General features: G+C 31.5%; 1 long non-coding RNA gene across 1 annotated transcript; it reads right to left on the bottom strand.

Annotated features, from left to right (window-relative positions):
• Positions 1–6,448: 6,448 nt before the first annotated feature.
• LOC137654354 (uncharacterized) lies at positions 6,449–7,336 on the bottom strand. Its single transcript, XR_011046607.1, has 2 exons — positions 7,292–7,336; positions 6,449–7,137 (listed from the first exon to the last, which is right to left on the bottom strand). It is a non-coding gene; the product is annotated as an uncharacterized lncRNA (long non-coding RNA).
• Positions 7,337–16,220: the final 8,884 nt, after the last annotated feature.

Here is a 16,220-nt window from a genome sequence, read left to right as displayed (position 1 = left end):
GGTGTTTTATTTCCTAAATATAGACACTTTTGTTTAATGGCTCTTCAAATGAAAACAAATACCATCCTTTGGTGTAGGCAAGGGCAAACAGAAGTAAGAACAACTTTACATAAGGTCTCTTCCATTAAGTGTCGTAAACTTTCCAGTGTTTTCCAAGAAATACAAACTCCACCACCCCGAAGATATTGAATCTCCCGACCCCAAGAACTTCAAACCCGACTCTGAGTCCTTTTGTCGCTTCATCTTCATACTTATCTCGAGTGATATTTCTTCTTAACATGTAAGATAGAGTTTCTGAGAGTCGTTACTTTCTTAAACCTAAAACTAATGTCAACTGAAGTGTTTCAGTGTTACGTAATATAGATTTTATTTGGTTTGTTGACTTTGCGCTGTAAAATCTGTGATTTACGAAACTTGTTGGTTTTATAGATGTCTTTGGTGAAAACTATTTCTTTAGAATTCAAGTAAGATTTTTTCTTTTTATTTACTCATTTTACTTAATGAACAACTTGAGGTATTTATTATAATTATAAGGGGCGTTAATTTCTCCCCAAAAATGCTATATTTTCTTCAGTCTTGGTTTTTACGAAGTAACAGAACATATTTGGAAGGATATTTAATGCGAAGTATGTAAATACTACAGAACTAGATGTTATAAATTACGTAAAAGTGGACTCAAAAAAGTTTTACAATCTTCTCGAAACTGGAACCTACAATCTCCAAACAGGACACTAATATGAATTATGAGGCAAGAGTTTGTTGAAGCCCTATTAGAGGCAACGTTACTAAATTTGTCAACAGGATGCAACTATACAATACTACAATACACAATACAATGATTTCCAAGCATAGTTTGTGTAAAATTATACCCGAATCTTGCAGAGGTCTACTTAATACTGAGAAAGAGAGATTTCTTTGACTTGTTAATTTAACGCATTTCCCTTCTGTTAATGCGAAGTGCTAGTTTTCGCATCACTTTTGCTTCAATAACATTAAAATCCTGTGTTATTTTAGAAATTGCTGCAACTCGTGCGTGACAGTCTCTATAAACATCGGCCCTAAGATAACAAATGCTGAAAGGAGGTTGTTCATACAACTATAAAGTTTAAATCAGTTGCCTCAAAAAACCTACACCGAACTTTGCTCGCTTCTTCTACCCTTCTGACGTCAACTTGAGCAAAGCTCGTCGTTGGACGGAGACGAAAACCTAGGTTGTCAGTTGGTGTTGAGAGATTGGCTTACCAATTTCTCAACAAACATTGCCGTTTATGAGACAACTGTTTCTGAGATTGGTTAGACTTATGACTTTCTGTAATGAGTTTAATGTTTCTTCTGAAATATTTTGGCCCTCAAAGATCTTACAGGATGAATTTAATGAAGGCGTTAGTCTGGTGATTGTATCACTTGTATAAACAAACGTCTACTGGGAAAACTATTGACTTCTAATACATACTTAGTCAGTAATATTAAAGTGTAGCAAGAGATCGCTTCACTTCCCATCGTTTATTCGGATTATATTAAGTAAACTATTTTGTGGATAAGAAAATTTTTGGGTCTTGGGAGTATTAAGTATTGAAATACAATGTGACCTTAAAGTTTTTAAGTATTTTTTTTTCCCATTGGAAACATAGGAAGTAGTTAAATTGGGTTGATAATCATTTAAGTAATTATGAAGTTTTGCTTTACTGAAATCTTAAAACTAAAAACAATTTTGCTTGCACGATATTAAGAAAATGATAGACAATTTCACGAAAAAAATCCTGTTAATTTTTGCATCCCAAGGTATTTATTCTTTCGTAGTCTTAAGGTGCGTCCCCACGATCGAACAGTGTCTGTCGGACAAAACTGTTACCATATCTAAATTGGAAGAGAATGACGTCATAAGCGTTGAAATGAGGGAAGTTCATATGGTAACAATCAGTGGTACCAGATGAAGTTGACTACCAGGATTGCTACTCATTTTACCAGAGAAAGACCGGAAGAAATGTCCGGTGGCATCTCTGTTGTCTATGTCAGTGTTATAATCTGTACTCGAGTATCAAGTAGTAGTTATCAGCTTCAAGTATGGAGCATTATAACCATAGTACACCATAAAATAAAAGCACAATCCAATACATTAAATTATGCAGCATGATTATTCATGATCTTTTAAGAACGATGGAATGGTACATAGAAGGACTAGTAGCAAAGACGGAGTGAAAAGAGAAGCTATTCGTCCATTTCAAAGGACACTCAAATTGATTATGATTCAGACTTTAAAAACTATATACTGATGGGCCCAAACGCTTTATACATTTTATCGGAGAACTTAGAACCTTTTATAACTAAGCAGGACACATGTATGAGAGGAAGCATTTTTCCAGCAGCACGTCTGGAGGTATTACAGAATCACATATGCCTGACTTAAAGTAACCTATCAGTGAACTGAGAATGTTATTGTTATTAACGTACAATGTATAGTCTATTTTATTCCAAGAAATAACTGTTTGAAACTGGTCATACTTAGGATTGTGTGTTAACTAAATCCAAATCTTTCAAAATTTGTTTCCCCTGTTCTCGAAGAGAGAGAGAGAGAGAGAGAGAGAGAGAGAGAGAGAGAGAGAGAGAGAGAGAGAGAGAGAATTACGTATTTACCTCATGACCAAACCCTTCTTCGAGCAAATGAGACTGGTATCCATAATTGAAACAGATTCTGTTATGCTATACTCATATATCGAAACGCCATAATTTGGTTGTGCAAATGTCTTCTGTACCAACCTTCGGCTGTTTTTATTCCTCCACTTTGCGAAGCTCTTCCTTGTAATGACACATTATGGATTCCATATTCTTTTCGACTTGTAAACTAGTTACAGACATTCCACTTCACGTTAGTTCTGACGTTATTTTATTTATTGCTGCTTCACGTTTATTTCTGTCTTTGTAAACATTTGCTTTGAGGGTTTATAAGAATGGGCTCCGCCAGTACTGTTTGTTTAGCAGCTGAGCCTCTCTTCTATCTCAAAAGTCAGCTTTCCTTCGTAACTGGATTACATCTAGTCATGTTTACAGGGAAGGTGATACCTAATATAAAAGTTAAAAGTTTATCCGGTAAACAAGTAGAACTCCGTCTATCGTGCCACTTCGCCACCGGGGAGTGTCTGAAGCTCGGACTCTACGAACACAGGCACTGTCCGACATACCACTTAGCGCTCCTTATTGACGTCATTAACGCTTCTTTCACACTGTTAATTGGTAACAATAGTGTTCAACGGACACTGTTCGACCGTGTATTTAAGGTGCGTCCACATGGTCGAACAGTGTCTGTCGGACAAACACTGTTACCATATCTAAATTGAAAGAGAATGACATCATAAGCGTGGAAATGAGGGAAGCTGATATAGTAATAAACAGTGGTACCAGATAAAGTTGACTACCAGGATTTCTACTCCTTTTACCTGACTAAGACCAGAAGAAATGTCCAAAGCTGATGTCCACTGGCATCTCTGTTGTCTATGTCAGTGTTATAATCTGTACTCGAGAATCAAGTAGTAGTTATCAGCTTCAAGTACGGAGCATCATAACCATAGTACAATAAAATAAATAAAATAAAAGCACAATCCAATATTAAATTATGCAGCATGATTCCTGATCTTTTGAGAACAATGGAATGGTACATTGAAGGACTAGTTGCAAAAACGGAGTGAAGAGAAACTCAAATTGATTATGATTCCCTTTAAAAACTCTATACTGATGAGCCCAAACGCTTTATATATTTTATCGGAGAACTTGAAACCTTTCATATCTAAGCAGGATACATGTATGAGAGGAAGCATTTTTCCAGAAGCACGTCTAAAGGCATTACAGAATCACATATGCCTAACTTAAAACAATAACCTATCAGTGAACTGAGGATGTATTGTTATTAACGTGCAATGTATACCCTTAATTATTCCAAGTAATAACTTATGTTTGAGACTGGTCATACTTCAGATTATGTGTTAACTAAATCCAAATTATTTCATTGATAAAGATAAAAATGTTCAAAATTTGTTTCCCCTGTTCTCGTAGAGAGAGAGAGAGAGAGAGAGAGAGAGAGAGAGAGAGAGAGAGAGAGAGAGAGAGAGAGAGAGAGAGAGAGAGAGAATTACGTATTTTCCTCATGCTCAAACACTTCTTCGAGTAAATGAAATTTCGGTGTCCATACTTGAAAGAGATTCAGTTATGATATACTTATATCGAATCGCCATAATTTGGTTCTTCAAATGTCTTCTGTACCAACCTCCGATTTCTTTTTTTCTCCTATTTGCGTAGCTCATCCTGGTAATGACCCATTATGGATTCCATATTCTTTTCGACTTGTAAACTAGTTAGACATTCCAATTCTCGTTAGTTCTGATGTTAATTCATTTATTGCTGCTACACGTTTATTTGTGTCTTTGTAAACATTTGCTTCGATGTTTTATTAGCATGGGCTCTGCCAGTACGGTTTGATTAGCAGCTGGGCCTCTCTTCTATCTCAAAGTTAGCTTTTCTCCGTAACTGGATAACAACTAGTCATGTTTACTGGGAAGGTGATACCTAATCTTCTAAAATTTAAAGTTAATCCTGGAAACGGATGAACTCCGTCCATAGTGCTACTCCGCCTCGGTGTGTGTCTGAAGCTCGGACTCTACGAACACAGTCACTGTCCGACACACCTGCTCGTTATTGACGTCATTAACGCTTCTTTCACTATGTTATCTGGTAACAATCGTGTTCGACCGACACTTCAACCGAGTGGGCGCACCTTTACACTACCATGGTTTCAAGATTGATATTTAATGATAGAGATAGTTTTACAGCGTTTAAGTAGCTTGCCACTTAGTTAAAATCGTGAATGATTGAAATTTTGAAATTACGAAAGAATAAAGAACTTGAAACAATGAACATGGTACTTTCTCTTATAATTGGCTCTACCATTTTCTGAACATTATGCAAACAAAGTTTTGAGTATTTAAAATTTCAGTACAGCTAAACCAATTACGTTGATATTTATCAACCCGCTGTATTCTTCCGTTTCCTAGGCTTCCAATAGTCAAAACTACTTTTTAAAAGTTTCAATGTATTAATATATTAATACTTCATTACAATATTTTACCATGATAATGCGAATAAACTTAGAAAAAATTAAGTTATTTCTAGCTACAGTGACATTACAGAATAAAGATAATTCAGCGGTTTTCCCTGTAAAAGTCAGCTTTTATGAGCAATAAAATGCCTATAATATAAGAAAATATACATTGAAATCCTCTTGTACGCTCTTAGCGATCCAAAATATTCCAGACGAAACATTAAGTTCATGACAGAAGCAGTCAGAAGTCTAACCGATCACAGCCACAAGTCTGATTAACGTGTCAACATCATCGATCGACACATTTTAGATTTTAGCCAACACTGATTGATCTATTACTTCCCTCGACCACATCAGTAAGGAAGTTTAATATATCAAACTGCAATCCCTAGGCTAAGTATTTTCCCATGAACTGCCGCATCATTACTACACTAAAGTATGATGCAAACAACTTACAGGTGTTTTTCCATTTGGTATATTGAAGATACGCTAAAATATCCATATTTCAGTTCTCTTAGAAACTAATCACTTAAATCTGTGAATCGTTGGTTAATAGGTCAATAACGGGTCTCATTTGATGTAATTAAAAGTGTTTCACCGAAATTTACCGTTTTTCATAACCGTTCTCTTATACCTAAATTGAGAGAATTCCATGCGGTTTCCTTTATTATAAAACCAAGTCAACGTTTTTGAAAACTGCAGTTATAGTTTAAAATGCTACAAATTTAATGGCCGACAAGTTTATTAAAATTTGTGAAGCCAATAATAAATTTAAACAAATTTTCAGTAATTAAGATAAAAGTAGAACAACTTCGAAATGGTAGATAGAAATTTATTTGAAGAGATTATACAGTTAAGACTAAGAGAATCAAATTGATCCAAAAGACTACTTTAATATGAACCGAATATATTTTAAGCAACCGAAGAATACTTAATGAAGCATCTATCACATTTCAATGAAGATTAACTAAATCAACCAAAAGCAGTTAAATTTTATTCCAATGGCTAACTTCACAGAAGTTTTACCAGCCAGATTTGCAATAAGAAAAAATTTGTCATAAAAATTGCTAGCGTTAATTACCTTGTCAATAAGGAAATTCCACCATAATTGTGAGCAAACCAAGTTCTTTTTTTCGCTATAACTTACCAGTAACCTATTCACCGGAATGTAACAATATAGCTTGCCAAATCTTACAGTACAAAACTGGAAGTACTATGCAGAATTGGGGAAAAAAAAAAAAAAAAAAAAAATCCGGACATGTTGGTCCACATCAATTGCTGATCTTAGGACTTCAGTAACAATCTTGAAAATTCTTGACAGGTTTTCCATAAACAGAAAATTCTTCAACCAAACCAAACCGTCAAAGATAGAAATTGAAGTTATATATTGATTTGCTCCTGGAGTCGTGCCATTCAATCTGAAAGTATTAAATATTAGAATTTTTACCTTTAAAAGTTTGGTGCCCGTACATAAATTACTTTAATACCTTAAGGCTGTAATATTAAGTAAATAGTAGCGGTTTATAAGATTATTAGTGAACCAATTTCGAACAAAAAGGCACATCCGTATAGTTTAAGTTTAGAATAAGATTATTTACAGGCATTAAATATGGAATAGAATTTAAGAGTAGAAATAAAAGTTAAAACTCTTTACTTTACATTTGTTATCAGGCTGAGAGTGAACTGCAGAACCCAAATAAGTACAAAAAGTTGAACACTTACCGAATTTAGACAAAAGGGTTTAAAAGCAAGCCTCCCTAAAGCGCACGGTAGACAAGGTCTACCGTGCGCTATAGTGAACGTCCTCCCCTATTAGGGGCGCCGCTTTAGAGTATATTGAAAACAAATCTAAAACAATACTTGCCTTTTAGATCAGACAGAAAAATACTTCACCAGCTTCCAGCGTTGTCTTTAGTCAGTCTATATTCAGCAATCTACATGTGGTCTGTTCGCAATGATGAAACAGGAACTCTGCTCCAATCAAGTAACTGCCATCCAGATTATCAATTTGGTACGTACATGTAAATCAGGGGATCCCAAACTTATTCCTGAAAGAACAAAAACAGGTTATGTTGTTACTTGGGTATTTGAAATAAATTTAGCGTGTACATAAATAAATTGCAAATATCAATAGACCCCACATGAACGTTAAAGTATTAGAAATTAAAAGCGAATGTCAACTTAACGCAGTTCTTTACTTACCAACTTGACAGGCCTTGAGTACTCTTGTAAGACGGTTACCACTTACCACTCGAATAGGAGGTGTATCCGCAAGGCAGCCTGAGGAAACTTCGCTATGCCCAGCCAAGGACTCTAAACATGGGAAGACAGTATATACCTATAACAACGTGACTATAACTCGCTTGGTTCATTTCTTAAAAGGTAACTTTACGGCGGCCGAAAATAAAAACTATTAATACAGAATAATTAAATTCCTTCTTATAACAACTATGCGTTCATCTAGCTCTATTACATATATGATGTGGAAAAGATGCGTATGTTTGACATATATATATATATATATATATATATATATATATATATATATATATATATATATATATATATATATATATATATATATATATATATATATATATATATATATATATATATGTGTGTGTGTGTGTGTGTGTGTGTGTGTGTGTGTGTGTGTGTGTGTGTGTGTGTGTGTGTGTTTATGCTAGTGGTAACCGCCTTTTTCGTTTGATAAGTTCCTTGATTTATATTTTAACAGCAGTATAATGAATTACATTACTTCATTCATAGGATGGGTGGACGTACACTCGGATTACAGAGAACGTGTTTTACCTTTATGTCGATTCTGAGTGATTCTCCAATCTTGGCGGCGCCAATGACATTCAATGTCAGGATTCCAGAAAACTTCAATTCAATCAGTCAATCTGTAATCTTGGGCGAAATAATACGTACACAGAGATGATTAATACCATTGACAGGAGAGAGAGAGAGAGAGAGAGAGAGAGAGAGAGAGAGAGAGAGAGAGATCAAACAACCTATGGAAGTATATGAAAGTTTGAAATTGTTCACATAAGTGTGAGGATAGCCAGCTAGTCAGATAGTGATGATGGGACCCAAGCCAATATGAGATTTTTTGCTTGTGCTCAATCAAAATATTCATAATAAATAGGAGAAGACAAAAGCAAAAATGCATAGTTGCAGATATAGAGACATGTGATATAGTTTTCTTTGTTTTTTATTAAGACCTTACACATGGTTTACTTTTATATATTAATATTATAGGCATCAATACTGTTTATATTAGTTATCACAGTGTGATTGTTAAATCATCATTCACATCTACTGTACATGCGTTAGCCAGTCATATATGTAGTGTGATTTAGTCATTATCGAAACGAATTTTATTCCATCGAGTATAAAAGCACAGAAACAAACAAAAGATATAAACTTAAAAGTACGAGTTTTTCATATTTTCATTAGGAAAAAAAAAAGGTTAAACAAAAATAAAGATAAATGTCGTAAGGCAATAAATTTAGTTTCTCGTGCTTGATTTTGTAAAAGTCAAGCTATCAACCAACCATTTATAACTCTTCCGATTTTTTTTTTTTTAACCATTCTACTTGTTCTGATTTTTTCCCATAAAAATGCGAATATTTGAAGTGTACTATCTCAAGTATGAAGCAGCCACATCCTTTGAATGGCTTTGTACTTCTGAACATCACTAAAGACTCAACTCTCACTTTCACTTGTGGTTCCAGGAAGCTGCTTGAGCAACAGCGGCCAACACCTGGAAACCATCTCGGCTGATGGGTTAAACATGTGTGGCTCTTGGGTGTGGGGATAGCAAACATATATTCCCCCACTGAGGAGACTCCACTTTCTTGGGAGTAGATCAACAAGAAGGGCGTTGCAAATTCCTCGCAACGCATGCAATGTAAAATCTCAGGAAATCTGCTTATGAAACATCTATGAACCCACATATGGTAGAAATGACCTTTAGTAGGATAAAGGTGGGAAGAGTCTCACGGCTGGCAAATAAGAATTAGTTTATAAATCTGAAAGAGTAAGTTTAACATTGGAAATTGTAATGTCCGAACATTGAACTTGGATGGCAAATTAGAGTTGCTTTTGAAAGTTTTTGTAAAATATGGCCTGGATATGCGAGCATTCACTGTAACAAGACTGGCTGAATTCGACAAGAGAGCATTTGATGGAGGAATGTTGTTATTACGTTGTGGGAGAGAGGATGGCACTCACTATCAAGGACCAGGATTGCTTTTGAACAAACAAGCTAGCCAAGCATTAGAGGAATGGGAACCATTTGATTAAAGAATTATGTATTTAAGGATGAAATCTAGTCATGGAAATATGACAATTATAGTACACTGTGCGCCTACTGATGAAGCAGGTACCAATCGAAAGGATCGATTATTATGATAAATTACAGGAGGTGGTTAACAAGGTGCCAAAACATATTGCTCTCTGTATGGGGGACATGAATGCAAGACTTAGGTGATGATAATGATGGTTTTAGTGAATGAATGGGTGCCCATGATGTACGGGAGATGGTGTGCGATTTACCATTTTCTTTTTTAGCTAATGAATTGATAATATACACCACACTGATATATACACAAGTATACTTGGAAATCTCCCTTTCGAAAATACTGCAACCAAATTGATCATTTAGCAATAAATAAATAAAGATTAAAAAATCACCACTGGATGTTAGATCTGGATGGGGGGCTGGTATAGGAAACAGTGCCATCTTGTTGTCTCAATACTTAGACATAAGTTGAAAACCAGGAAAGGTAATGTAAACCTACCTTCCAGATATGGCATTAAAAAATTAAGACAACAAAGAGTTGAAAAAGGATGATTACGTTATAGAGTGCAGGGACAGATATGCAGTCTTAGAGATATTAACTGATGAAGAAGTAGAGATAGATGTTAATATTTACAGTGAAAAAAAGTTGAAGAAATCTCAATCGGACAGAAATGGATATATTGTGAAACATGGAAACTGATAGAGAAGAGAAGAATAGAAAAACTTATCTTTGAATCATTAAAGAAAAACAACCAACATCTGACCCTATTATTAACAGAATATATGACCCTTGATAGTGAAGTAAAGAGGTGTTGTAGAAGAGATAAAAGAAGATTCATAGATTCTGCTGCAGATAGGACAGAACATAATTTAAATAGAGGATATGGAAGAAGTATAAGATATGCATATGAGGATACTCGAGAAATCAAAGGAAAGCAGAAGGGAGGCGGGTTACCTGTCAGTAGTAAAAATAGAAATATTCTAAGTAAGGTATCTGAAATTCTATACATAAAAGTGTATTGTATCGTACAAGCGTACAGTTTTTATAAAAATACTGCTCGCATTTATAACCAAAATTTTCTTCTTCCAAGAATTACTTTGATAGAATTGTATTTCTCTGACTGAAACAACAAGAATTTCTTTCCCGATTTATCTATCATATAAACTGTAAAATATCCCAATAAATGGAAAAGTTTTAGAGGTAAGATGGTCACAAAATAATACATAACAATATTGGTAAATGTTAATCAAGCATGCATTGCATTAGTTCATGTATTCTTTGAGAAAAGAAATAGATGTAAGATTTTTTAGGTAACCTACACATATAACTTAAATTATAGAATGTTCTATTATTGTTAGGAATAATCTCTCAAAGGGAGCAATATTATGGATGTCTTATGAGCTTAAAGTTTATGAAATAAAAACACCTTAAAGGATTTCTCTCTCCATCAGTGCCTGCCAAAAAAGGATATAATCGCAGGAAAAGTTTCGTACCAATCGAATAAGCGTCTTGCTATTGAGAAAGAGGGCACGGCTGTACAAATACCCTTAGAATAAGAATGGCGAAAGGGGCGTCAAAGGATTGGAAGAGATGACCCCAACTTGGCCCAGGGTTCATCGAGCAAAGAAGGCCAAACACGATTTCGAGCTTCCAAAGGTCCAGGTGATATGAATCCATTTACGGAGAGAGACGAAGGCGATGCGGAATTGGGATTATTGACGAATTGTGCCTCCGTTTTCTTTTTTATTAACGCAAATTTTTATCAATATTACATTTACTTCTGGATGTAATTAGATGATATGCGTTTAGAAATTGGGCAATCGATCGGAAACCAATGATATTGCAATTGAATGGAAGGAAAGTTTTAAAAGATCGTAAGTAAAAGTGACTTTGAAGATGTATGAAAACAAACTAACATTAGGAAGAGTCCAAGTATAGATATGATAACTATATATAACATACAAATAAGAGAAGGTATTTAAAATTCTCTCTCTCTCTCTCTCTCTCTCTCTCTCTCTCTCTCTCTCTCTCTCTCTCTCTCTCTCTCTCTCTCTCTCTCTCTCTCTCTCTCTCTCTCTCTCTCTCTATGCATACTTGGTTCTGCACATGAATAACTTTATAGTTCATGAATTTTACATCAAATTACTTGAATTCATGAACTTAGACCTCCTTTACTTTAGGAAAGAATTATTTGGTTTACGTATATTTTAGGTTATATAATTATATCACTTCATGATAAATCAAACAGCCATCCAAAGTTTAAGGAGTTGCTTATTAAATAGCGGAAACGGAGAGAATATTTTATATGGAAATATAATTTATAAATGACATAAATATAGATTATTTTCAAATCAGCGTCAAGTGTTAATTATATTATATTCGTTTATTGCATAACAAGTCCGATAAATAAAGGATAACTATTTGTTAAATCCAGAATTTGTATAGGAAATTCCTAAATGACAAAAAAAAAAAAAGAAAAAAAAATCAAGTATTTGAAAAGTTCCTTGAAATGGGAATAGATTTTTGATGGATATATGTGTATATATATATATATATATATATATATATATATATATATATATATATATATATATATATATATATATATATATATATGTGTGTGTGTGTGTGTGTGTGTGTGTGTGTGTGTGTGTGTGCGTATTTGTGTGATAAAGGTATAAGTTTTATATTTGGATATGATACAGCTGGACGTTAAAGAAATTAATTTCTTAGAATAGAATATTTGCCATTAGACGGAAAGGATTATGATGCGACATAAATATATTACAGTAGATTAAACGATCATGAAAATGAAAAAAAAAAAAAAATAAATAAATAAAATCACAGTATTCGGATAAGCCATGTTGTTATTTCAGCAAACTATAAGTGATAGGAATTTTCAACAGTAAATTTTATTCATTATATTGTAAACAAATAATTACCAATAGTAAACATAAAGTCTCTCTCTCTCTCTCTCTCTCTCTCTCTCTCTCTCTCTCTCTCTCTCTCTCTCTCTCTCTCTCTCTCTCTTGAAGTTAGTACATCTCCCAAGAATGCAAATTAATGTTTCCTCCACTTTGATGGTTTAGAGTTAATGAAACACAACTGCACAACAATAGCATAAGTTGAGAAATTCTTACGTAATATATACGAAACGTATATTAATGGTTGGTTAACAAAGCATATTTCAAATATATAATATACGTAAACGAATATCATTTGAATATAGCAAAGAAGACAAATGACTATAAGGAAATATATATACATACACATGCATATATATATATATATATATATATATATATATATATATATATATATATATATATATATATATATATATATTATGTATATATATATTTATTTATATAATGAGTTTATATGTAAAAATATATATACACATATACATATATTTATATATAATATATATTCATATATACATTTTATATATACATATATATAAATATATATATATATATATATATATATATATATATATATATATATATATATATATATATATATATATATATATATAAAATATATATAAATATAAATATATATATATATATATATATATATATATATATATATATATATATATATATATATATATATATATATATATATATATATTATACAGTATATATATAAATATATATATATATATATATATATATATATATATATATATATATATATATATATATATATATATGTGTGTGTGTGTGTGTGTGTGTGTGTGTGTGTGTGATTGTATATACATATATATGTAATTATATATGTGCAGACATTTTAACAAAAATATAATTTTGTTAGTGCCCCCTCCCTGATGTGTAGTGTCCCTAGGTCCTCCGGAGTTCAGAGAATAATGTTGGCACAAAATAGATTTCTACTACAGCCGGCATCTCTGACTCTTCACTTTCAAGACTGTATGTTGTCTCAATTATGTCAGATGTGTTTCTATTTCCTATCTGAGAGCCGTTACCGCAGGGAAGCTGCTCATTCGGGAATTTCCAAACTCTGGCAATATAACAGTTAGTTCCCCGAATTTAGATGAAAGGAAAATCTTTGTTTCCATGTCATCCTTGCATTGTGTTTACCTTGAACTAATATAGTAAACAGTAAATGAAATTGAGGTGTATCAGCGATATTGAAGTGCTATGAGAACTTATTAATGGTGGTATATCATTCGTTAGATTTATATATCAGAACCAGAAATTATTAGTTTTCATTGAGAACTATAAATTATCATATACTCTAGGAAATGAAGAGGGAATTATCTTTTCCATGCATCTAAGATATTTTGTCATACTAGTTTTTTTATGGTTATTCAGATTGCCGTTGTTCCTATTTCAGTCGTCTAATTTATAGGATTCTCTCTCTCGGATAATTCAATGTTTTATCGCTAGACGTAATATAAACTGAGGTATAAATACATTTCATACACTCTCACACACAGACACACTCATACACATACAGTAAGTATATATATATATATATATATATATATATATATATATAATATATATATATATATATATATATATACATATATATATACCTGTATATATATATATATATATATATATATATATATATATATATATATATATATATATATATATACATATATATACCTGTATATATATATATATATATATATATATATATATATATATATATATATATATATATATATATATATATATATGTATGTATGTATGTATGTATACATATATATATATATATATATATATATATATATATATATATATATATATATATATACCTGTATATATATATATATATATATATATATATATATATATATATATATATATATATATATATATATATATATATATGTATGTATATATGTGTGTGTGTGTGTTTACGTGTGTGTCTGTGTGTTCGTATGGGTGCAGAAAAAACAGATTTTTACTTGTGGCCAAACTATAATTTCCTTATTATGGATTATAGAAGTATAACGTGTAAAACATTTAGCAGTTACATAAAAACATTGTTTCACTTTTCTGGAATGAATGAGAAGTTGAAAGATAGAAGGAGTAATGTATTAATGATAACACTCATCATATTGACCATTGTTTCCTAAAAATTATCACATCTGAGGATGGTTATTTGATCATATGCTCCCTTGCACATGATAAACTAACATTATACACTCCTCTTTATTTAATTTAAGAGCTTTTTCTCCTTCTGAAACCTACGACAATATTCCAATCTTAAATAAAAGAACATCGAATCTTTCCCAACTTCCTTACGGAAAAGCAAATGTTGAAGAGAAACCAATGAAGGATTTAACAGATTCTCCAGCCTCCCCATAACCTTTCCAAAAGATGTCAATGTTCATGAGATCATACTTTTATGTTTTCATTTCATGCTTTTATAGCAACCAGACGGCCAAGAGGAAACTAACCTAAGTGAAAATGAAAATACTTTACTCTCAACGTTTAGTTATAATATTGGTTTTCGTATTTCATGTATACACGCACACGCACACACCCACACACACACACACACACACACACACACATATATATATATATATATATATATATATATATATATATATATATATATATACTGTATATATATATACATTATACATAATATATATATAACTCAAAGGGGTACGTGATATTCAATTTCAATGTAGATCAGAAAAATTGGAAATACTAAGTGAAGTTTGACCATTTTTTGACATTCAGACATCAAGAATTTTTACAATATAAATTACAATGTGAGATCACGAATATTCATACAAACATTACACAAATAAAACGTGAGAAAAAATATAGTATGTATAATGCATGTTACTAATTTTATATTGGTGAAAAAGGTTAATCTGAAAATAGGAATGAACAGCCTAAAAATGTGTAAGATATTCTCAAGATAACAAAGCAATGTTTTTTCAAGTTAGAAATCAAAATCATATCATTAATTGATCAATTGTAAAGAAATTGGTTCATATAAATAACCTTTTTAGAAGTCCGGGTTAATTTTGATATAGGACATAGAATAACCAACTCCATGCAATTATACAAAATGACAACTGTAGGATTCAAAACTTGAGATGTATTGGTAAGCAAATATTGGTGCCTCTATGTGTATAATTGTACCTATATACTGTATATATATATATATATATATATATATATATATATATATATATATATATATATATATATATATATATATATATATATAATTTATATATATATGTCTATATATATGTATATATATACATACATACATATATATATATATATATATATATATATATATATATATATATATATATACATATATATATATATATATATATATATATATATATATATATATATATATATATATATATATATATGTTTACGTTAGTGCGTATATATATATATATATATATATATATATATATATATATATATATATATATATATATATTATACGCACTAACGTACGAGTCCTGGGAAAAAGGACGGCTAAATATTTAAATAGATATGCACACGCGCACACACTGATCTAATCAGTGTATGACTACTCCCTCTCTTACCTACGCGAGGGTTGGGGAGAACTATCCGTGACTGGAAATATATATATATATATATATATATATATATATATATATATATATATATATATATATGTATATATATATATATATATATATATATATATATATATATATATATATATATATATATATATATATATATATATATATATATATATATGTGTGTGTGTGTGTGTGTGTGTGTGTGTGTGTGTGTGTAGCCAGTTACTTGCTCTTTATTACATAGGGT

This window comes from Palaemon carinicauda, chromosome 15 (assembly GCF_036898095.1).
Source record: "Palaemon carinicauda isolate YSFRI2023 chromosome 15, ASM3689809v2, whole genome shotgun sequence".
Taxonomy (NCBI): Eukaryota; Metazoa; Arthropoda; class Malacostraca; order Decapoda; family Palaemonidae; genus Palaemon; species Palaemon carinicauda.
Note: the sequence above shows the minus strand (reverse complement) of the source record. Positions and strands in the feature narration are given on the sequence as shown.